Source organism: Zalophus californianus, chromosome 14, assembly GCF_009762305.2.
Source record: "Zalophus californianus isolate mZalCal1 chromosome 14, mZalCal1.pri.v2, whole genome shotgun sequence".
In the NCBI taxonomy this organism is placed as follows: Eukaryota; Metazoa; Chordata; class Mammalia; order Carnivora; family Otariidae; genus Zalophus; species Zalophus californianus.
In genome coordinates, this window is record NC_045608.1 from 1245149 (window position 1) to 1267149 (window position 22001).

Below are 22001 nucleotides of genomic sequence, written 5' to 3' on the forward strand. Positions count from 1 at the left end.
CAGGCTGCTGGGGGTTGACGGAGGGTCACACTGCTGTTTGGACACAGCCTGGGCAGGAGGGGCAGCTGGGAACCGGCCCCCCCAGTGTCAGAAGGAAGTCTGGGTCGGGGGACCCGGGCCCCCGGTGCATATCCTGTACAGCCACCTGTCCCCTGTTGGCTCATCCCCTGTTGAAAAGCTGGCCTGGGTCAGTGATGCGCTTCCACTGAGGGCTGTGAGACAGTGACGTGCAGTCCCTTCTCCTCTCCCCGCCCATCAGTGGCTTCGTTCTCCTGCCACGCGGAGCCTTTGGGAGGGCGGTGCAGGCTGAGTCCTGTCTCTTGAATCAGCACTTCCCACAGTTGTGGGGTCCTAGCTGGGCCCTGCTTATAACACCGACACACAGAACATTTTGAGAACATTCTGGAAAATTAGAATGTAATCTGGATTAGGAGATTAAACATTTTTGTAGGTGTGATCATGTAATTTTGTCTGTAGGGGAAAATGTTGCGCTCTCGTGCTACATGCAGCCAAAAGCAAAAAAGCTTTACTTCCCTCAAATGACCCGAGTGTCATTGATCCCTGAGAAGTAGAGTGAAAATACAGTTGGTTCAGACACAGGATGACTGCGGGCACTCTACCTGCACGTGCGCACACACACTCACAGAGTGGGGCGAGCAGCACAGCCTCCCTCCGTCTAGTCCTGGCCTCCCTGTGCCTGGGATCCTAGCTCGGCCGCGGAGGAGACTGGAGGCGTGGGCTCTTCTCACCTTCATCCCCCGCCTGCGTCCTCACCTGTGCCGCGACTTCGGGTTGGCACAGGTGCGGCGCTTGGGCGGGGACACGGAGTCCGAAGGGGCGGGGCCAGTTCCCAGGTTCGGGCTGAAGAGCCGCTCATGTTTCCTGGACCCTCCGCCAAACCTGCTCTTGCCCCGAGGACATGCGTGGGCTCACCCGCCGGCCACGGGGGTACGAGACTCGAGGCACGGGGACTCCGGAGCGGGTTCGGCCCAGACCAGGCCAGAGTTCTGCCCACCGCTGATCTGAGAGCGGGTCCCACCAGACCCGGGGATGCACCGAGGCGGACCCCACAGAGTAACCGGCCCTTAGCCGGTCGACAGCCCTGTGAGGACACAAGGCTCCTGTTTTAGGCCCCTGTTCAGGGTGCCTCCTGACACGGCATTCTGTGGCAAGAGCTGACAGACACTGTCCCCTTCCCGGTCTGGGCACCCAGGAGTACATGGGCGCCCTGTCCCACAAGTGCCCGGGTCCCTCATCCCACTGAAACAACAACTCTCAGAAAGCTGGGGGAGCCTCTCTTCTGTTGCATTCACGAAGACACCAGGCATGCCCGGACCCTGCTTTTCAGACACTTAACAGGCAGGTTACAGCTCGTGTAAGAAACAGAGCATCATTGCTTATGAGGGTTTTGTGACGGCATTACGGGAAGATCGATCTCCACTCAGGAGTTAGTGGGGGAAAAACTACCGTCCCCAACAAGCCTCCTGAACAGTAACGTGCGATGTGTTTACTCACAGCGAGGGATCAGATTGTAATGAGCTTTCACGTTCAGACACGGCACACTCGGAAAACCGTCCTCAGTGGGGTGGTCTGATCAAGCTGGTAACACATCAGACGTGGGAGAGGTCCTCCCGCTCCTGGTGAAGAGACTTCGAATCCTCGCCACCAGCTCCGAACTAATTTGGGGCCCCCGAGGCAGCAGAGCCTGTGGCAGGTGGTAAGGAGCTGGTGAAAACGCTGGATGTTCATTGGAGCATCCTAGGAGGGAAGCAACACAACTTACCAAGTGGATCAGGAGTCATCACCATCCCCCCGATGGGGCCGTGGGAGCGGACCTCCCGGCCAGCAGAGGACACAGGCAGGGCTGGGCGGTGAGCACTGCCTGGTGGCCCCAGGCCCACACGCGCTGTGTTCTGGAGGAGGTTAGAGGACTTTGGGAGGTGTTCCGAAGTATTCTGTCCCTACTCCCACCCGCAGGGGCAGAGTTGTGCCCTGCTGCCCCTGATGTTGGGCACGCGCCCCATGATGAGCCGTGAGAGGAGCCTGCCAGCCAGCTCACTAGTCCAGGAGATCAGGAGACATGCGGAGCTTACCCCAGGCCTGCAGGCTGAGGACGGGTGGCCCTGCTCACCAGGAGTCTCACCTGGCTTAGCCACCTCGGTGCCGTCTCACCCGGCAAAGCCCCGCTGAGCTCCCTGAGGGCACCCCTCCAGCTGTGTCTGCCCTGCGGCCGCTGCCAGGGGCCACCTAGCTCAGAGCTCCTGCCTTCCGACTGATGAGCTGTCGGGGCTGGGCCGGAAATGGCCTCCTTCGGAAGCCTGCACCAGCTGCCCCCTGCCAGGGAGAAAGCCCCGAGTGACAGCTCTCCAGCATGAGACAGACTGAGCCTCCCATATAAAATGAGTCTCCCTTCCACAGGCTTTTCTCCTGAGGGTGGGCACTTTGCCAAGTCGACAATTTTAAGAATTGGGTTTGTGAACGATGGGTTTGCTCTTCTTGCTTCCAGAAGCTCAGGCGTGGCAGGTCTCTCCCAGCCCTCCCACATGCAGAGGCTGTGCCCCCAGCAGCCCATTCCCAAGGGCAGCACCCATGCCCTCTGACTCTGCTTGTGGGGGAAGCAGTGCTCAGGCAGGCGCAGATGCTCCCTGGTGCGGCCCTTCCGTCCCCAGCGTCTTTTTTAGAGATCTCAGATGAGAACGCTCGGGCCCAGTGTGGGCTCGTTCGGTCCACACAGGCTGGACTTGGGGGCCCTCAGCTTTTCTGAGAAATGCCCCGAATCTTCCCCTTTGCTTCTCTTCTCTATTTTTAACAGCTCTGTTGAGTCACCATGGGCGTAAAACAGAAGGCACGTGCTGATAAATGTGCATGTGTGTATCCCTGTGAAACCATCGCCACGGTCAGAACGATGAGCATATTCATCACCCCCAGCTTCCCTTGCTTCCTTTTCTCACCCCCGCCCGCTGTTTGGCAACAAGCACTCTGCGTGCTGTCACTATAACACATTTCCACTTTCTAGAATTTTTCATAAACAGAAGTCTGCCATTTGTACTCACTTGGGCTTCTTTTCCTCAAAATCATGGTTTTGACCTCATCCGTGTAGTTGTGTGTCAGTGGTTCACCCTTCCTGTGGCTGAGCAGGTCCGAGTATGGATGGACCACAGCTCGCCGATCCATTCAGCTGTGGATGGATGTTCATTTATTTCCAGTTTGGCTCATTACACATAAAGCTGCCATGCACATGTGAGGATGTGGTTTTATTTAGGCATTTGCTTTCATTTTCCTTGGGTGAGAATCTAGGAGTGAATTGGCTGGGTCACACGGATGTGTGTGACTGTCTAAGCAGCCGCCGTATTGTTTTCTGGAATCCTACCATCTCTCAGGATCATTAGCAGGGCACGAGAGTTCTGGTCGGCCCACACCCCGGGCAGCACTCTGTACCATAGGTCTGAAACGTTGGCCATTCTAATAGGTGTGCGGTGGTATTTTTAAACACCCCAGAGAGGTAACTTAGGTACCACACATTGACTTGTTGAAGTATACAATTCAATGATTTTTAGTCAATTCCATCACCACACCATCACCACAATCCAATTTTGGAGCATTTTATCTGTACGGTCTACTTTTTTTTTTTCCAGTTATCTATTACAGTATAATTCATTGGCCCAAAACATTTATCAGGCCCAACACCAGGAACAGGTGCTTCGGGACCAGGTCCCACTCTGGCTGTCCATGGGGAAGCGCATCTGGGGAAGAACGAAGGGAAACCGCGTGGCTCAGTGGCTAGAAGGACCACCGTGGCCAGGCGGCCTGACTCCCCGTCCTCAGCTGTGGGTGTGCACAGTGCACATCCCACTGCCAGGGTCCTGCTGGAGGGCGAGCGTGTGCCCTGGGGTCACTGCCTGCATCTCTGCGTGTGATAGCAAGGCCCTGGGGAATCCTGAGGGACCCAGAGCAGGACTGTCCCGTGCATTCTGGGCCGGTGCTCGATGGCACCTCTGCAGAAAGCAGGTGGCCCTGCAGATCTGTGTTATTTATACCCAGTGGTCTCTGCTGTGTATCGAGTGCTGTGGGGAGGAGGTGACATGTCATTTACAATATGGTTCCGTTCCGGTAGAAAGAAGGTTGTATGTGTGCATGAGGGAATGTGTGCTCTTCTCTAGTGTAGCAGCATTCACACACGTGTTGTATTAGTGTGAACTGTTCACATAGCGACTCAGCAGGCCCGTGCGTGACTTCGTGCTCCCACAGTACGTGTCGTCACCCTCTGTCACCACACAAGGTGATTAGACTCTCACTGAGTAGAGTCCCGATGCTGTGCCTTCCATCTCCGTAATGCTTCACAAATGTGCATGTCTTCCTGGAGCTGGGGCCGTGCTGATCTTCTGGAATGTTCCAGGTTTGGTATCTGTGCTTTTTTTCTAAACCCAGGTAAAAATAAGGGAAAGATGCAGCATTAATTGGCAACGGTGATTGGTTTCTGATGGTGGGACTGTGGGCGGTTCTACTTCTTCTTCGACTCCCTGCCTTTTCTGGGCTCCTCTCCTGTGCCATTAACATGCACTGCTTATGCAACTAAACTAATGGGAAGCTTTTAAATATTGGCTTTGCCTGCTGGCACCTTCCTCCCTGGGCACGCGTCTTGGTGAGAATGGCCCGTGTGTGTCCCCATCTTTGTGAAATGCATGTGAAATGTGCAGTGTCTCCCACCGGCACCGCGGACCCACGAAGGTAATCCGAATAGTGGTCAGACTGGACAACAGAGGTCTCCACTCGGAGTTTCAGAATGTTCCACTGGTCTTGTCTGTGCACAAAGTTCAGTTTGTCTCACACTTTCATCTACAGATGAGAATAATCTCTGAGGGAGTCTTCCCCAGAGAATTTATACCTTCCCTATGAATAAATCAATTCCTTTTGTATCAATGCTTTCATCGCAGAATTACGTTTAAAAAATATCATTTGGGGGGCGCCTGGGTGGCTCATTCTGTTAAGTGCCAGACTGTTGATTTCAGCTTAGGTCATATCAGGGTTGTGATATTGAGCCCCAGCTCCGGTCCACACTGGGCGCAGAGTCTGTTTAAAGTCCTTTTTTCTCTCTCTGAACCTCCCCCCTCGTGCACTCTCCCTCTCTCTGTTTCTCAAAAAAAAAAAAAAAAAAAGAATTATTTAAAAAAGTGGAAAAGAACAAAGACCAATGTGCAACTCTTTTAAGAGTCACTGATGAAGGGGCGCGTGGATAGGAGGGCGGGGCTAGGCCCGAGGGGCGTGGCTGAGGCAGAGGGGCGGGCCCGGGTCCGCATTTCCCCAGGCGCCCGCTGGAGGGAGAGCGCAGCGTGACTGTGGTGCCACCTGCTCGCCCACAGACCCCAGGGTCCCGCACACCTGCCAACCAGACGCCCAGGGCTGTGAGGAGATCCCAGCCGGAGAGCTATAGTTCTCGTTATAGAGACCTCTTTGTTATAGGGGAAGCCCCACACACGCAGGTCAGGGTGCAAAGTGCACATCCGAACATGCAGCCGATGCTTCAGAGGGACATGACAGGGACATAGCCATGTCATTCCAGGTGGTTACGCAGACAATAAAGATACACGATGCCAGTTACCTTTTGATTTCAGATGAATGACAGATCATTTTTACTCGATGTAGGTCCATGCGGCGTGTTCCTAAACACAGGGGGTCTGTTACGAGGGGATGGGCGTGTGGGCGGGGTCCGCCCCTTGTTATGCTCCCTGAGCCCCTGGACGCAGACCACCTGGGCGGGGTGGGGGCGACCACAGAGTGACAGGAGCCAGTGGGAGGGAAGAGCCCTTAGATGATCCATGAGAACATTCTCCTGCAGCTGCTGTGTCCCTGGAAGATTCCCCGTGAGTGGGAACAGCGTGGCCTGCATTTCAGGGGTGAGCAGGGCGGAGAGATCCGGTGTTCAGCTCCCGAAGGAGTGAGGAGGCAGCGGGAGGAGAGCAGGCAGGAGTCTGTGCAGGGCAGCAGGGGAGGGTAATGTGGGAGGGTGGCTTTGGGAGATGAATTATTCTGAGTGGGGAGAAAACGGTAAAGGTGGGTGGGAGCTTCTGGGTGGGTGACCAGCTGGAGATCTAGGGAGTTGGTGTGCCTGGGGAGGGCAGGGAAACTCCAGGCCCTTTCTCCATACCCTGCCTTGTACATCTCTCCTGTCTGGCTGTTTCTGAGTTGGAGCCTTTATAATAAACCAGTAATCTAGATCTTTGAAGTCAGTTCTGAGTCATACCATTTAAATTTTATTTGCGCTATCTCAGAAACATACTGGAAAACACCGTAAATGCAGAAGTAGCAGCTTGTGCTGTAAAACAAGTAACCAGCGTTTTTGATCCACATCTCAACTTTATTACTTTGGAATGTGATATGCTTGCATTATGTAGGAGATGTTTCATACCGCAGAATTAACAGTCCAGATATCACACAAACATGGAAACTGTTGTGGACACAATTGTTGATGGCCTCTTCTACTCTTGTCACAATTGGTCCTGGTCCTAGAACCGCACGTTCAGGAGGAACAGCAGCAGAAGAGGTGGCAGTGAATCGAGATAAGGAACTTCAGGTGTGTGTAAGACATACAAAGAACAGTGTCCTTGCAGGCAACACCCTTGGAGCTGGCCCAATTCAGCCTCCGAAGGTCTTTATTCATCCTGTTGACAGGAACAGATTTGGCAGCTCCTTTGCGCTATCCTTGGGTGCATGAAGGAAATGGATTCCCACTTAAACAGAGTTAATCTGGAAGAATCTTCAGGATTGGAAAATTTTCCAGCTGGTGCTAGACCAGAGAGAAAAAACAAGAAGTCTTGTGATTTAACTCCAATTGATGAATTTTGGCAGAAACACAAAGGAAGTTCATTCCCAAAAGCTGTGGAATGAGTTCAGCAGGAAGTAGAATCTCATAGACCACAGGGAATGAGGTCAGATGACTTGAATGCCTTATAGTGCTGGAGGGGACAACGGAGCAGCCTTGAGTATGCTTTCTGAGAATATGGCTGAGCTAACATCCGCTGCTGGTTGTTTGCCAAACTCCTTGGAAAACAGGCTTCCTGATCTCCATACAGATATTGTCACTGCTGTCTGAGAACATATAAAGGCAAGAAAACTGGATATATGTTTTGAGTATGAAGAAAAAAATACCGAGCTAAGCTACTCTGGATAAATCTCCTCTAGATACAATCAGACCCTGATGTGGGAAATCCCAAAATGAAAGAGGCTGCTTCTCACCTTTTATGCAAAGGCACAGCAAGCAGCCTCGGAGGCTGATTTGGAGCAAAACAAAAAGCTTCAACTGACAGAGCATGGAAACCTAATCCCCTATAAGGAGTCAAGAGGATTCAAGTCCTGCCCTGGGCAGTGGGGAGGGGGGTTAGCACCAAGGCAATGGGCCCCTTATCACCGGTTATAAAAACAGGGTCCACCTGAGGATGGAAGGGGGCCAAGAGCACCAGGAACTGAAACAGCAGAATCCAGGGCTCACTTGTATTTTAGACAGGGACGAAGTCAAACCCTGACACTGATGACTATAGATATTTGATCCCCACATGCTGCGTGGCAAGGGCAGCTCAGTTCCAAGAATGAAAATCCATTCCAAGAGGCTACTGTTTTTGTGTCAGGAGGAGGCAACTACATTGAATACCAAGATCTTGTTGACTACATAAAGGGGGAACTAGGCAAACACATTTTATGTGACTGCAGTGAACATTTTCATGCTTTTGTAAAATTTCATAAAAGAGCTGTCACAACTCAGACAAGAAAAGGTGGCCTGGAGTTTAATGGGCGGGGAGGGGCTCCCAGGTAAAGCTGTCTGCTCCTCCTGGACCCGGACCCCCTCCCCAGCCTCAGCTGGGCTGCAGCTCTGCGGAGGCAGCGTGGCCCCGGGCGAGCCCCTCTCTGCAGGAGGTTCTTGCTTGCCCTCCTGGCAGCACCTTCTGATGCCTATTCAGCTTCAGCGAGTCCTCCTAACGGTGCGGTGACACGGCGAAAGTATTTCTCCACCTGCCTCGGATGGTTTCGTCTTTGATTCCTCTGTATGCCCAGGACGCCTGCAGGCACGTTGGGGTCTTGATTCATCTGTGACTTAACAAAGGGATCTCCCAGCGCGGGGCACCTCCGTGTCACACACGGAACAGCGCAGGCCACACCCTAGCCAGGTGGGGCCAGAGTCGGAGCTGCTTTCTGAGAAGCTGTCGTTAGGGACACCGAGGGGCAGGTGGTCTGGCAGGTGCATTCCTGCTCAGGGACCTGTGGCCAAGGCCCCTCCACGGTCACACAGAGCGGTGTCTTCACTGCAACGGCACGTCTGCTGTTGGACTGTCATTCATTTCCTCTGCTTCCCCAAACCAGAGCCTGGCTTTGCTTTGGGAAACCACCTCTTCCCTTAGTTCTCACAACAGCTTTGGAATTGGTTTCTCCACAACCCAAGCATTTAACCATCAGATCTTCCCATTCTTCTGGAGAATGGGAGGAAGGGGCAATTTGGGGAGAAAAGGTTTCCCAAGTGAGAGCATCCTGGGCAAGAACGTACAACCGGCGTGTCCGTGCTGGGCTCTTGGGACAGATAAAGCCAAGTACATGTAATTCCCCGAATGCAAACACAGTCCGCGTGATTGGGGTGGGGGAAGGCCACCGTCCCACCTTGGCTGTTTCTCTGTCAGGTGTCAGTCGAGAGGCAGGTGTGCTCCGGAATCTCCTCTTCCCAGTTCAGGGCTGCTGGTTACCTGCCCGAAGGGCCCCTTGCTCACCGGGGCCAGGTGCTCTCTGCGGTTCTCCTGAGCAACCTCCGTGCCTCAGGAGCCTGTGAGGCCTCACAAAATGCCCATGGAAAGATGATGAATGTGGGAACATTCACGGAGTTGAGCCCCCTCCCCCCAGATGCAGACTTTCTCACGGTCACAGGGGCTCCTGGCTCCTCTCTGGAGAGACCAGTGTAAACAGCCCGAGTGGACCAGGGCACTGGCAGCCCAGTGGTGGCGCCCGTGTCGGTGGCCTGACCTGGGAGCACACCCCACCCCCTGCTCGGCCTCGCTCTGCTCTTCCCCAACCCCCACACCTGCCTCTCCCGGGCTCCTCGCTGGGAACCCTCAGAAGGAGCCCCCCACAGTGCTGGCTGAGATGGCCCCCTGTCTGTACCCACACAGTCTGTACTTGGACAGGTGAGGCTGAATGTGAGACACTGTGGAGCACCCTGCGGTGGGGGTGGAGGGCTCCAGGGACGGCATTGTCTGCCGCAGGGTCTGATGATTCTCTGCCCGTACGGTCGGTGAGTCCACACACGTCTCCGTCTCCAGCTGACATTCCATGTTGTGCCCTGGGCACTCGTGATGAGAGGCTCTGTCCGTTATGTATTCAAGTGCTGTAGATGTTTGACCCCACACTGGACGAGCAGCAAGACGCCAGCTGCAGAGACAGTCCCGTGACAGGTCTGATCGCCATGCCTGGCGTGCGGTGGCTGCCCATCCCCAGCCCAGCTCAGCTCCGGGCACTGAGTGCACTGTGAGGACTGGGCCCCTGGATGCGTCCTCAGGGACCACACGCTGGGTGGGAGGGCGCTTTCCTCAGTGAGGGATTCCTGCCGAGCTTGTCAAGTGCAGCAAAACATATGTCAGAGACCATAAAGGGAGCTGATAAGCGAAAGCGTTTCCGCTCTCTCCCCCTAGTGCGGAGCAGGCTTCCTCGGGGCTCCAAATCCCAGGCCCCTTGTACACGGAATCAGCCTCAGTGTCGTCACTGAATATAAATTGCGACATTTTGAAGATCAGACTGGAACAGATATTCATACACTGTGCGTGTGTGGAATCCTAGAGCCTTGTTGCAATGTGAACTTCACAAAGTATGTTTCTTGAGAAATGCCAAAAATGCAACCTCTCCTAATATTTACCTTTTAAATCCTTTCTTACTCTGCTTGTTTTGTACAGGGATTTTTTTCTCCCAGAGGAGGCTGACATGCACAGACACGTCACCGTTCAGGTGTTCTTTATCACTGTCAACATCAGAGGACATTTTTTCTGGGTTCTCCTGTTTCAGCCCATCGAGGGTCCTCAAAGTCTTCACACGTTTCTGCTCTGCCATGTGCTTGGTGTGCATCTGTGTCCACCTTCCTGGGCTCTCCTCTGAAATACCCTCGTGCCCCCTGAGAGGGACCGTCACATTGTGCACAGCTGTGCAGAGCCGGGACTCAGGCAGCCGGGGGGAGCCCCACACTGCCCCGCCCCGGCGGTGTGGCCCTGATGGCGTCCAGTCTCCTTGTCTGTGAACTTGGGAGTTAAGACAGGGCATGTCACACACAGGAGATGGGATGAGGTGGATATATATGGAGTTAGCACCGGGCCTGCATGTTAGGTTGTCATTTTTACAATTATCTATCTATCTATCTATCATCTATTTATTTAGGGAGGGTTGAGGGAGAGGGAGAGAGAAAATCCCAAGCAGGTTGTCATTTTTACAATTATCTAACTTTACTTATTTATTTATTTAGTTAGTTATTGGGGGTTGAGGGAGAGAGAAAATCCCAAGCAGGCTCCACACTCAGTGCAGAGGTCTATTCAGGGCTCGATGTCACAACCCAGACATCATGACCTGAGCCTAAATCAAGAGTCGGATGCTTAACTGAGTGAGTCTCCCAGGTGCTCCCACAATTGTCTAACTTTTTTCCTTTGTGTGTTTCTTTGTTCCCTCAGGAGACATTGCTCCTCTATGAGATTTCTATAGTGGCTTCTGGTTATTTGTAAGGATGTAAAATGACTGACATTTAGAACAGGAATAAGGGAGTGCAGTCACCATATCTTTGGCACCTACTATGTGCCAGACACTGTGATCTGTCACTTAATCCTCACAATATCCCACGGACATAGGTACTATGATTATCTCTATTTTGCAGATGAAGGAAATGAGGCTCAGAAGGTTGAAATCACTTGTCCAAGACCCATGGCTGGGAAGTGCCAGAGCTGGTATTTGTATGAAAGATGGGACGAGTCTGTAGTCTGTGTTCTTTTTCTCTGTGTCATGTTTTCTGTCTGTTCCATTTGCAATTAAAAAATTTTTTAACCCTTAATTTTTTATAGCATAGTACAAAGAAAATAGCAGTACACTTTTAACTTTAGTTCAGAATTTGCTGAATGCTAGCCTGGGTCAAAGATATGTTTTAGTTCCCCTTTTCCCTTTTTCAGTTTAATGTTCATTGGCCTATTCATAATTACTTGTTCTGTTATTGGCTGTGTGTCAAGTTTATAGAGGAGTCTAAAAAGCATTCTGCATGTCTGTTAGTATGATTTATTTTCTCTTACAGGAGCATTATAATTTCCATCTCTCTTTTAACAGTTTATATGTGTTCTCCATATTTTCTGTTAGAGGCTTTAATGTATTAATCAGAGTTGTTTTAAATTCACTGACTTACATTTCCAATATCTGTGTCATATCTGAGTCTGGTTGTATTGATTGTTTTGTCTCTTGACAGTGGGCTTTTCCCCCTTGTCTTTTCTTGTGTCTTGTACTTCTCAGCTGAAAGTTGGACACAGGAAGGGACAGCAGAAACTGAGATAATAGTATTTATACCTGGAAACATGCATGCCTCTTGTTTTATGAGAGCTTGTTTTGGGGTGGTGTGGGTGAATCTAGCAGGAGTTGAACTGGATTTGGATGTTGCTCTTTTATAGTTACTGTTAGTGCACCACAGCCTTCAGATTCTTCTAGTGCTAACTTGTGCCTATGGTGGGGATTAAGGTACTGGAGGATTTTTCTCAATGTCCTTGAGAAATGTCCTCAGTGTCCTCTAAATGTGAGCCTATGCCTCAGAGAGGGTCTCTCTGTACACATTTGCCCCTCTCCCAGGGGTCCTCTGCTGTGACTTGAACTCAGTGCCTGTTAACCTCACGATGGGGGAGTGGGGCTTCTCTGGTGTCCTGGTTAATTGTCAGGATTAGGTAGACTCCATGTTACTAGGTCTTGGGTGAGGCTTTTGCAGTGATCCTGATCCCTCAGTGCCATCCACACCCTGTCTTATCATTTTGATGTGTCTTGTGTGGGAGTTTCCTGCTCTCCACCAGCAGAAGGATCTCTTATGAACTGGGCCTGGGATGTTTTTACACCCCAGGAGGGTGTTTCTCTGAGCCCTTCCTCTGGCCATAATGGGTCTCCACCTATGACATGGAATGGCAGGGTTTTCTGATCTCCTTGAGTTGTTTGAGGTTTGTGCTACATGATTCAACAGGGGCGAAGGATCTGGGAAGGGCTTCATTCCTTTCCCGCGGTGACAACTATGCCCTTCTCCCAGGCCAGCACAACAGAGGGCAGCTTTCTCCAGTGTCCTGCCCTGCCTCCAACCTTTTTCTTGAGTATGTAGCAAGATCCATGGAGCGTCCACACATGGTTACACACTCACCACGTGTCTGGGGCTTCTAGGATTCTATACTCGAGGCCAGCCCATATTGAGACTTTAGAAACCTCTGAAACAGTTTAGAAGAAATGTTCTTACTTGCTTTTACGGAAGCTCTGTGTTGCTGTCACTCTGATGCAGATAAGCCAGTGCTCCATCCCCATCTGTCCTTGGAGGCGCCTTTCTTCCTTAGATTTCAGGTTGGTTGGTTTTCCTGCACCCTCGAATCTCTAATGGGTTCCAGCAAAGCTATGCTTTTGTAGATCACTAGGCCTTTTCTTGTTGCTAGTGTGGGAATAACTTCCTTTACAGCAGTCTAACAAACTAAATGGATTCCAAACATGACCTTTCTCTTTAAGGGTATGTTACTTTTCCTCATAGCCTACTGGAGAGAAATTAATCATATGGGCCATGCACAGCTGAAGAGGATGCTGGAAAATGTAGTTTGCATTCTACACAGCAATGCATCCAGATAAATATGACCACTCAGGATGTGAAGAACGGTTACTAATGGCGACTAGTAGGCTCGGTTACACCCTGAGTCTTCTCAGTTTTCACATTATTTCCCCCACTTGGCAAACAGGAATACTCAAGTTCAGAGAAGTGGCATCCTTTGTCCCAGTCACAAAGCCCCAGAGCGTCAGTGCTCAGGCATAGATGCTCCATTCTGGGCACAAACCCAGTCAGAGGAAACACTGACAAAGCAGACCCAGGTGGAGCCCTGCAGCTCCTCATAGGTTTCCCTCAGGGCCCATCATGCCTGTGTCTCCCTTCTGAGCTGCCATCTGGTTGGCTTTTCTCCATCAGGCTTTACTGGTATCCAGAGATGTTGTCAACTTTCTGCAAATCTCCAGGTGTCTCAGGGAGCTTGAAAAACTTCTGTAAAGTGTGTGGGCACCTTGAGTGGAGCAGCTGGTCTCAGAGAGAAAGGCCATTTTCCAGAGAAATACAACTGAACCAGGAAGATGGAATGCACCAGGAGATGGTAGAGAACAGCTTCTAGGGGATGACTGTGGGGTGTGGGTCTGATGAAGGCAGCGCCTCTGCCCTGCTGTGAGGGAAGTGTCCAAGTTCTTCACCAGCACCTCCAGTGTTGCACCCGACCTGGCCCCACTGCCCTCTCCAATCTGAGCTCATGTAGACGTGCCTCACCCCAGCTGCACTCCAGTCCTTTTAGTTTGTTTTCTGTTGCATCTGGTGGAACTTTGCAGTTGCCTTCCTTCTGCCTAGATGCTTTTTCTGACGTTCCTTCTTTCCTTCCCATTCTCAGGACAAAGGTCATTTCACAGAGAACTTCTCTGACACTATGAAAGTGGTCTCCCCAGTCATTCTCCATTTCTTCACTGTCTTTGTTTCTGTTGTAGCAACTATCACTATCTAAAATCCTCTTTTTTGGTTACATATTTTGTGTTTGTTGTCTGTTTGTTGCCTGTTTCCTAAGTTCCCTTGTCTGCTCTGATCACCATTTATCAGCAGTGCCTGGACAGTGCCAGGAACACAGTACATGACCAGTCAAACTCTCATGAATGACTGAAGGAACCAGGGAATTATGAAACCTTTTATGAATCTGATGAGGAAGTTCTTCTGGTTTTTCCTCCTTCAATCCCATGCCTTCCTCCCTCCTCCCAGACTGTGGGGAGGCAGCTGCTCCCAGATCATGAGACTGAGGGAAGGGGCAGCTCCTTACCTGTGGTTCCCCCAACGCAATGCTGCTTCTCCCAGCCCAACTGTCTCTTTCCTTTTTGTCTCTCTTCTTCCTTTTTCCTCCATCTGTCCACTGCTTCCCCTACACCCTCCACAGCTCAGCCACTCCCTGAACTTGGGTGAGTAGCCCTCAGTCCCACACTGAAGTTACTGAATGTCCCCCTGAGCCCACCCTCCAGACTCCAGATGGTAGCAGACCCAGACCAGCATCCTCAGTCCTGGGCAATCCCTACTTCCTGGTTAAGAAAAAAATTGATTTTGTCCCCCCTGAGCCTTAAAGCAAATGTGACGTTTGTTAAGCTGAAAGTAACTGTTTTCCCCAAAGCATGCTCAGAAGTATAAAGGCACAGATTTCCAAGCTATCAACTCAGGTGTGTAAAATAACTTGATTCCATTATAACTATAGTTTCTCTCTAGAGCCTTCACCCTGCCTAATGGTAGAAAAAAACAGATTCAATTCCAGGTGAATGGCATTGATTCAGGGTGGTAAGCTGATTTTCTAGACAATTCAGGACTTCCTCCCTCCCGTCTTAGGTGGCTGGTTCACATGGGGTCAGGGTGGGATGCTCGGCCCTCGCCTCCCTGCTGACATCTGCTGACCACACACATTCCGGGTCTGGTCCTAATGGTCCATGTGCCTTTCCTGCTGTCGCGTCCCCGACCCAGCATGTTTTCCTGGGGCCCCATCTCTTCCTGCTCCATAGGAGTCCTCTGTGGGACCCAGGGTGCACCACACCGCCCCCGCCCCCGTTGGGATGCAAAAACCCCAGGGCTGTCTCCCGGGTCCCCTCTACCCTGAAGCCCCACCTGCCAGCTCTTCTCTCCCTGCCCTCACGCTGGCTGTGCGGGGGTCCCTGGGAGGTTGCTGCTTCCAGAATCTCAGGTGGGAAGCAAACCCAAGTCCTCTCTGCATTCAGCCCTCTGATTTATCAGAGGCCGCTCTCCATTTCAGAGGTAACTTTGGGGGAGGGCCTCTCACAGACCCTCCTCTGTGTCTCCTCTTTCTTTCAGATTTCACTCCCCCCACCCAGGGATGACCTTCACCTGTTTGGGGGTGGGAAACCTGGGAGTCCCGAAACAGGAGTGTGGGGGTCACAGTGAGGCCAGGTGCTCCTCGCCCACAGCGTCACAGCCTCAGGTGGCCCCGCAGCAGTCAGCCACTCACGTGGCGAAGGTGGATTTCTGTCCTGGGTCCTGGGTGTGCACAGAACGGTTGGGAGGACTGGACATCAGCACTGGCCACGGACCCCGCCTGGCCAGACGAGGTACCGGGGATCTTTGCTGCTGCTCCAGCACCGAGCACACCTTGGATGCAGGGGGGCCGGGAGGGGGCTTCTGTTTTCTGAGTCAGCTCATAATTCTATGTCTAGAAGTGTGACAAACATGTCCCAGCCCCACATCTCTACTCCACCAGCCCTGGCCGACTCTCCATACACCTCGTGAGCCAAGATGGCGCCCACTCATCCACTTCGGTCGGGGCATAAGAGGAAGCCGCTTAGATCATTTCCTCTCTCAACCTGCCGGTTGAAACTGTGTCATGTGACACAACCTTGCTGCAAGGGCGGCTGGGTCCAAGATGGCGCCCACTCATCCACTTCGGTCGGGGCATAAGAGGAAGCCGCTTAGATCACTTCCTCTCTCAACCTGCCGGTTGAAACTGTGTCACGTGACACAAACTTGCTGCAAGGGCGGCTGGGTCCAAGATGGCGGCCACTCATCCACTTCCGTCAGGGACGTAACCGAAAGCTAATGCGTCACTTCCTCTTTCAGTCGTTGGTCAAAACTGTCATGTGTTAAAACCTTGCTGTGGGGAAGGCTGGGAATTATAGTCTTTATTCTGGACGAAAAAGAGTTCCGCTAAACCCATGGTGCTCTATGGCCACAGCGCACAGGATGGACCAAGGGGTGCATCCAAGCCTGGAGGGTCTTTTCCATTTATAGCTAAATAATTCAAATGAAGGAGGTGGGTACTGAGACAGCGGTTTCAGCTGGGTCCAGGTGATCACCAGCAATGTTAGGAAGACAGATCAGACCGCTGGTTTCAAACAAGCTGTAATTTTGAGTCCATGAGATCCATGAATCACTGGGTGATACAAATCTAAACAAATAAGACAACAGACCCACTAGAAGGGAGCTGGAAATTGTTTCTTAAAACATTTGTGCCACTGCAGGCAGAAGAGCCCACGGAATGCTGATGACATCTTGAAGTAGCTCTTGTGCTACTTCACTCTCTTGAACAGTCATTCACTTTATTATTTGTCACTATGACAGTCAGTTAACGCATTTCCTAGGATCCACGCGTCAGCTGTGCTCCCTCTGCAACGTAAATCCAAACACACCGTTCCCTCAGACAGCCCTTCCCTTCCACGGTCTCTGGCACTGCCTGGTGCATCTCACCGTGGGCAGGTGGGATGCTTTGTCCACCCAGCCATGGTGGGTGGGGATCCAGCCAGCCAGACACCCCCTGAGAACAGTGTGCACACCAGACCAAGACTGTGTGCAGGAAAAGTGTCATCTGAAAGGAGAGTTGGATGCATAGCCATTCTTGCTGAGCAGTCTTGTCTTGCTGAGCCATCGGTAAATGGGCATTCCTCATATCTGCACACACAGAAGTCAACGCTGACTATGGGGGAGGACCGAGCTTCTCTCTCTATGAGCAATTTTCCTGCACAACAGCCTCTCATTTGCCTTTCAGTTCTAGAAACAATTGTCCATCTGAATGTCAGATAAAGATAGAATTGTCTCAAAGATGAAGTCCAGACACGCAATAATGTGTTTCTAGCACTCAGGCATCCACTTCATCTTCCTGAACGAGCATCAGTATTTGTGCAGCCAGACACCTGAGTCTATTCCTGGAGTGGCAGTTCCTGAAAGGGCCCAGACACACACAGATACATGGGCCCAAATCTGGGGTGATGACCTAGAAACTAAACACCCAGGTCTGTTTCCAGTTATACATTTCAGGAATGCCGTCTGCCTAGTACTAACATCACTCTTTGATTTCATGAAGAGAGAAATTGGAGCCAGAGAGTCAGCAATTTTTGGTCTATTCTGGAAGGGGGTGGGGGAGACATCAGAGAAGCACCGGTGTCAAGCTGACTCAGAAACTGACACTGACAAGTGCTCAGTGATCTCCAAGAAGCATCAGGCCGATACCTGTTGGGGTCCAGGATGGACCAAGCCCATCAGAGTGCTTCCCTGAGATTTTCCAAGGTGGAACACATACAGTGTGTATTTCTCCAGTGGCCGTGACTCCATGACATGAGGCTCAGGGGCTGGGGACTCCCAGGTTTCCTGCCTCCTGGGGAAGCTGGTCCAGCTCGGCAGAGGGTACAGTCAGAGCGGGGAGGGGAGGGGACACGGTGGTGTCCCCTTGTCTGGCACCTGCTCCTCCCGAAGCTCATGCCTGTCTGCCCTCTGTAGTTGCCGGCCCACCCGACTCAGGTAGGATCCAGGTGGGACCAGATGGCGCACCCAACATGCGTGACTGAGGAGTCTGGAGGCATCCTCAGAGGAGCAGGCAAGCGAAGGGGACCCGCAGGAACACGGAAGCACCCCTGGGCCTCGCAAGAGTGGGGAGTCTTTATCCTGGGCTTGTCTGAGTGACGAGGGAGGAAGCAGGTTTTCTGGGAGCCGGGGAGAGCTGTAGGCTGGGGAGAGCGGCTGCAGGCAGGATCTGGGACCTTAGAGAAATGCAGCCTCCGTCAGAGCCACAGGCCAGCCGACAGAAGCAGCAATTCCCCAGCCCCCCTCTCCTGCTGCCCTCCAGTCTCCTGCCCCCCAACTGGCTGAAGCCAAGCAGGAGCTGAAGAGCTGCTTTCAGGCCGACTTGGGACCAGCCTCCCTGCACAGAGCAGGGCAGGGAAGAAGGAAGAGCGGAACAGGAGGGGCACAGAGAACAACCAGTTCAGAACCCTTCTTCGTGGTCCTTGACCGACAAAGGCCCCTTGACCTCTGGCATTTGGAATTGTTTCTGTTGCCCGAAACCGGGAGTTCTGACTACTCAGTGTATTTCGATGACTCGCTACTGGACCACAGTCTGATCCAGGACTGTACTGGCCCAGAACCTGGTATACAGTACGTGCGCAAGAACATCTATGGAATGGCTGGTTGGGTGGACAATAAAATCTCACGTTGATGCTACAGGGGACAAGACTCTGATGGATAATCCCTGCCCGGGTGTATGACCTTCTACCCCGTCCTTAGGTGAGAAAAGCATCTTTGCCACGTTCTGCTGTCCCAGAGCGAGGGAGAGGTGAGGCCGGCAGTCAGCCTCTCCTTTGCAGAGACTACGACCCAGCAGGGCACCGAGCTCTTAGTGGTTCATCAGTGACTATTTTACATGAAAGAAGAAAAGGGCATGAGTGACTGCTTCCGTGTCCATTGCAAACCATGTGCGCCTCCTACAGAATTGCCCCCGATGCTAGGACTTCAGAGGGGCGGTTCCTTGGGAGTGTCATGACACAGTGGCCCCTCATTCCATGATCCCACTCCTCACTAACCGGACTAGACGTCTAGACACGAGCCAGCCTCAGGCCCTGGACACCAGTCACCCGTCTGCCTAGCAGACAAACCCACCGCTTTGAGCACAGGCTCAGCCTGGCTGTGTTCCTGCTCACACTGCGGGGCTTGGTGCCTGTGTCCTGCTGGAGAAGCGCTGCTGGGAGCTGGAAAGGGGCAGACCAATCAGTTCGGTTTCAGGGTAAAAGCTGGGAGAAACGCTGAGTTCCTGGCAGGTGGCCCTGATTCTCGGGGAGAAGTGTACAACTGTGTCCTGAAGGGAGTATTGATTGCTCTGATTGAGCCTGGAGTCTGGAGTGTGTGTGATCAAGGTCTGCAGAGCCTCGCCCAATCTTCGAGGCAGTTCCTGTAGCAGAGCGAGTGTGCTTGCTGTGGAAAATCCTCCATGCCTGGACAGCCTGTGACCCAGTCTCCCACCCCCACCTCTGCGCAGGGGCAGCCGTGTTGTCGGCCCCATTCCCTCTCCCCTGTGCTCTTTGCATAGGAAGGATCCTTCCACTACAGAGGAGGACACAGGATTTATCCCAGCACATTTCAGCGGGAACCTGCCTGGCATGCTCTCTCCTTTGTGCATTAAGCAAGATGGTTTGAGCTCCACGCAGAACTCAAAGCTGAGCTCGGCTCAGGACAGATTCTAAGAGCTGCTGAGTGCTGGGCATCTCCCTGGGAGGACATGTGGTCAGCCTGGCCATGCTCCTGAAACCACAGATCCTGGGACTGCTCCCCCCACCATGCTTTCCTCTGGAGTGTGAGCTGGCCCAGGCCGGGGGCTGTAGGGAAAACAGGGAGGCTCAGAGGTGGTACCTGGATAACTAGGGAATCTCTCATTCCAGGCCCCTCCAGGTGCAAGAGACAGAAAACCCGATGCCAACTAGCCTCAGTAGGAGATTGACCGACTCCGCTAACTGAGCAGAGTGAACAAAATCAGGGAACGTTGGATCGGAACTTCAAAACCTAATGTCAAGTTCCTGTTTTCTCTGTCCATCCTGAGGTTCCATATTCTTTGTTGGTTAATATAACCCCAACTCCTCCCTGAAGGTGGCTGCTGTACTGGTTTAACGACAACCCCTGTACTAGTTTATGTAACCGCAGCCCCTGTACTGGTTTATGCGACCGCAGCCCCTGTGCTGGTTTATGTGACCACAGCCCCTGTATTAGTTTATATAATGACAATCCCTGTATTAATATATATAATGACAGTTCCTGTATCAGTTTATATAATGGCAGTTCCTGTTTTAGTTTATATATGGCAGCCCCTAAACTAGTTTACATAACAATTCCTGCATTATTTTACATAACGACAGTTCCTATATTAGTGTATATTAACGGCAGCCCCTGTATTTATATAATGACAGTTCCTGCATTAGTTTATGTAACAACAGTCCCTGTATTAGTTTATATATGGCAGTCCCTAAACTAGTTTATATAATGACAATTCCTGCATTATTTTACATAACGACAGTCCCTGTATTAATTTACAGAACGACAGTCCTGTATTTATATAACGACAGCGCTTGGACTAGTTTATGTAACGACAGACCCTGTGCTAGTTTATGTAACGACAGTCCTTGTACTAGTTTATATAATTAAAGCACCGGTATTACTTTACATAACCACAGCACCCCCGCAGGTGGCTGCCCCATCTCCAGGCCACATGCCCAGGTTCAGATCCCGCAGGAAAGGGGCTCGTTCTGGGGCCGCCCACACAGCTCCCACGACTGTGATTGGACGGACATGAGTCCTAAGCACACTCTCTCAGCCAATCACATGAGTCCTGGCACTCGGGGCTCTGATTGGCAGGCCAGGCAGAGGGTGGGAACTGGTTCACAGGCTGGGCACTGGGAAGTCGCAGGGCCGGACACTGGGCACTGGCTCTTCTCACGTGCTCTCTAGGCTGAGCTCCCGTCCTGGGAAACCAGGAGCTCTCCGAGAAGCTGAGACCCAGCCTGCTACCCTCACAAGGAAACAGTGTAGCTTCTGGTTCCCCAGGCCTCTGGACCCCCGGCTGAGACCCCACCTCGGGAGAAGCCCGTACAGAGGGACTGAGTGGGGATCAGGGCTCGGCCCCGGGGGGAAATGGGCCTGGGACACCCCTGGCGTGGGCTTACAAGGATTCCCTGGGAAGGAGGCCATCAGGCAGGTGCTCACACTGCGGACTGGGCGTGAGGCACACAGACCCGACCCCCTGCTGGCCGCTGCACCTGTCGGTGGTTGTCAGCGGCGTGCATGTCCTGGCCCACTTGCCACCCTGGGGACCCGCGGGTGGACGGCCTCAGGGGCGGTCAGGTGGCTGTGGCCCGAGGCGAGGGCCCGCCGTAATCGCTGCCTCAGTTCAGATGGACACCCGCGACTCAGGAGTGCGAGGGTCCCAGGATGAGATGTCCCCCGGGGCTGTGGACCAAGCCCAGGCTGCAGGAGGACCTGCGCGGTGTGGGTCCGGGACGCGACGTGCTACGACGTGCGGATCCAGGACGGAACTTGTGCTGTGGTGGTCCGGGATGCGATGTGCGCCCTGCGGATCCGGGACCAGACGTGAGACCTACAGATCTGACAGGTGACGTCGGATGGGTGATACAGCGACGCGCCGTGTGCCCCGCGTGTCTGAGAGAGGACGCAATGCGCACCCAGAGCCCACCGCGCAGCCGCACCTGGAACAAGGCGGGAAAGCGCCCCAGGAGCTGCGGCGTGGCGGGAAGGGGCTGTGGATGGAAACACCAGCTCCTGTGACTGTGGCTTGGAAGAGGGGCCACGGGTGAAGCTAGTGGCCATTTCAGGTGTTGAGAGTTGAGGAGGCTTGAGTAGGAGCCTTACCCGCAGAGCAGACGGAAGCAGGTGACGACCCGAAGGCAGGTGAAGAGCGCCCAGCAGAATCGCGCGTGCCCTGCACTTGCCCGTGGGGTCACAGGACGGGGTGATACTCAGCCTCTGTGAGTCCGGGACTCAGGGGGGGATACGGGCTCAAGGGCCAGGTAAGAAGACAACCACGGATGACTGAGGTAGTGGTGCTCAAGAAAGGGAAGGAAGAAAAAAGTAAAACCTTTTAGAGCGCAAGGTCATATTAACACAGAAGGAGAAAGGGCGCAAGGTCATATTAACACAGAAGGAGAAAGGGCGCACGGTCATATTAACACAGAAGGAGAAAGGGCGCACGGTCATATTAACACAGAAGGAGAAAGGGCGCACGGTCATATTAACACAGAAGGAGAAAGGGCGCGAGGAAAACAGAGCCGAGCCACGGGGCCATATATTTGAGAAACAGCCGGAACAAAAATACCCTTAGGATGAGTTAAGGAGGAAAGCACTGATGTGGAAGCAAAAGGAAGTGCAAGATGTCTCTAATTTGTGTTCCTCAAGAAGAGAAAAAGGAAAAAGAGAAGTAAAATACCCAGACTTGTAG

General features: G+C 52.6%; 1 pseudogene; it reads left to right on the forward strand.

Moving 5' to 3' along the window:
- Positions 1-6423: 6423 nt before the first annotated feature.
- On the forward strand, positions 6424-21140 carry LOC113913005 (annotated as a pseudogene).
- Positions 21141-22001: the final 861 nt, after the last annotated feature.